The sequence below is a fragment of the Microtus ochrogaster genome, linkage group LG9 (genome assembly GCF_000317375.1).
Source record: "Microtus ochrogaster isolate Prairie Vole_2 linkage group LG9, MicOch1.0, whole genome shotgun sequence".
In the NCBI taxonomy this organism is placed as follows: domain Eukaryota; kingdom Metazoa; phylum Chordata; class Mammalia; order Rodentia; family Cricetidae; genus Microtus; species Microtus ochrogaster.
In genome coordinates, this window is record NC_022034.1 from 29,706,606 (window position 1) to 29,708,524 (window position 1,919).

General features: G+C 42.8%; 1 protein-coding gene across 1 annotated transcript in view; it reads right to left on the reverse strand.

The window, feature by feature from the left end:
- Positions 1 to 1,919, reverse strand: part of Crybg1 (crystallin beta-gamma domain containing 1) — a 120,335-nt gene that overhangs the window by 36,265 nt on the left and 82,151 nt on the right. The window lies entirely within an intron of this gene.

Consider the following 1,919-nt stretch of genomic DNA (forward strand, 5'->3'; position numbering starts at 1 on the left):
AAAAAATTGTATTTCAGGCCTCATCACTTTCTGCCATCATCATCTCTTGCCGGCAAGATTGGAATTGCCTCCAACCATTTTCCTCTCTCTCCTCCCCTCTTGACAGTCTCTTTCTATAGGGCAGCCAGCAATCCTCAATTGTGCCCTACTAAGGGCCCTTCACTTGATGACAAGCCATCACCATGCCCTCCCTGCTGTTCTCTTACTTATGGAGAGGAGGGAATATACCTCTCAAAATGCCATATTCAAATTTAACCACTGGAAGGTACTAAGACAGAGGATCATACAGGAACTTCAAGAGGTAATTCAGTCAGATTTAGTCAGGGGGCCTCTTTCTCATAAAGTCATCCATTCATGGACTACTAATGGGTTATTTAAGTGTGGCTGTTACTGTAGCCAGGCTGGCTGTTTCTTGTGCACACCCCTCTGCCCGCACATTGGCACAAGGCCCTACACTGCCCTGGGACTTCATAGGCCCCACCAGCAGGAAGGCCCTCACTCGATGCCTCCCATCCCTTAAATCTGTGAGCTAACAAACTGTATTCCTCCTAAGCTCTCAGCATGTGGTATTTACCATGGTCACAGAAAATGAAGTAAGACAGAGCTGTTTCCTAAGAGAGGGAACAGACAGGGAAGGAGCACACTTGGCTGCTGGGGGCTGGGGGGAGGGTGCTCAGTCTTAACTTGTCTACTGGATACTTCTTTTATTTCAACTGTACCCTTACCTACTGATGTGGGATTCCCCTCTGTATGCTGTGAATACCATTGGTTAATAAAGAAATTTCTTTGAGCCTATAGCAGAGCAGGGTAGAACAGAGCTAGGCAAGGGAAACTAAACTGAATGCTGGGAGAAAGAAGGCAGAGTCGGTGAGAAGCCATATAGCCCCACCAGAGACAGACACCAGAACTTTACCTGGTAAGCCACAGCCACATGGCAACACACAGATGAATGGAGATGAGTTAATTTAAGATATGAGTTAGCCAGAAATATGCTTAAGCTATTGACCAAACAGTATTGCAAATAATATAGTTTCTGTGTGATTATTTCGGGGCTGAGCAGCCGCGAACAAACAAGCCATCTCCTACAACAACCTACTATAATTTTCTAGGGACACTCAAACAAAAGAACAAACAGTCATAAAGGTAGCTAATCTATACTTTATCCCCTCCTATAAAGTTCTAGATAAAATGTCATTTGTCTTCTGCTAGAGTACCTCCTATGACAAGAAACTCTATACCTAACACGGCAATTCACTTTCATTTCAACCATTAGGAAGCCAAAGTCTACTTCCCCAGTGTCTAGCTGCTTCCTTGGGACCACTATGGAGCACCACAAAACAAGTGAAATGTCTAAATTTCATTTCTTCGAAGATGGCTGCTACCCACCCCCAAGTCAACGCCTCCACAGTCATGCTTCCTATGGTCACCTGAATGTTTCAGCTCATGATTCCTGAGGACTAAAAATCAGAGTTTGTGATCTGCAGGTTACTCAGTTCCTCCAATCTACACAATCAAACCACTTCCCCATGATTACAACAACAGCAAACTGAGATTCATAGTGGCCAACAGAATGCCATGGCATGACTAATGAGCACTTTCTCATTTGCTCAGAGATATCCTAGATCACTTTATAAGACAGACCATGAAACCTTTGGCTGTATATTCCATTCATAAAAAACCTGTCAATGTTCTCTGAATATATAAATAGTTATATTTAGCACACTACCATTGAACTAATAATGTATTTCAGAAAATTCACGTGAAAATAAAATGTTAAAAGGGAAGAGATTTGAGCAAAATGTCTCAGTGGGGTAGATTCCTGATGACCTCAGTTCTGTACTCAGGGCCTTTATGTTAGAAGTAGAGAACTGATTCTTGAAAGTTGTCTTCTAACTTTCACACATACTCCATAGCACACA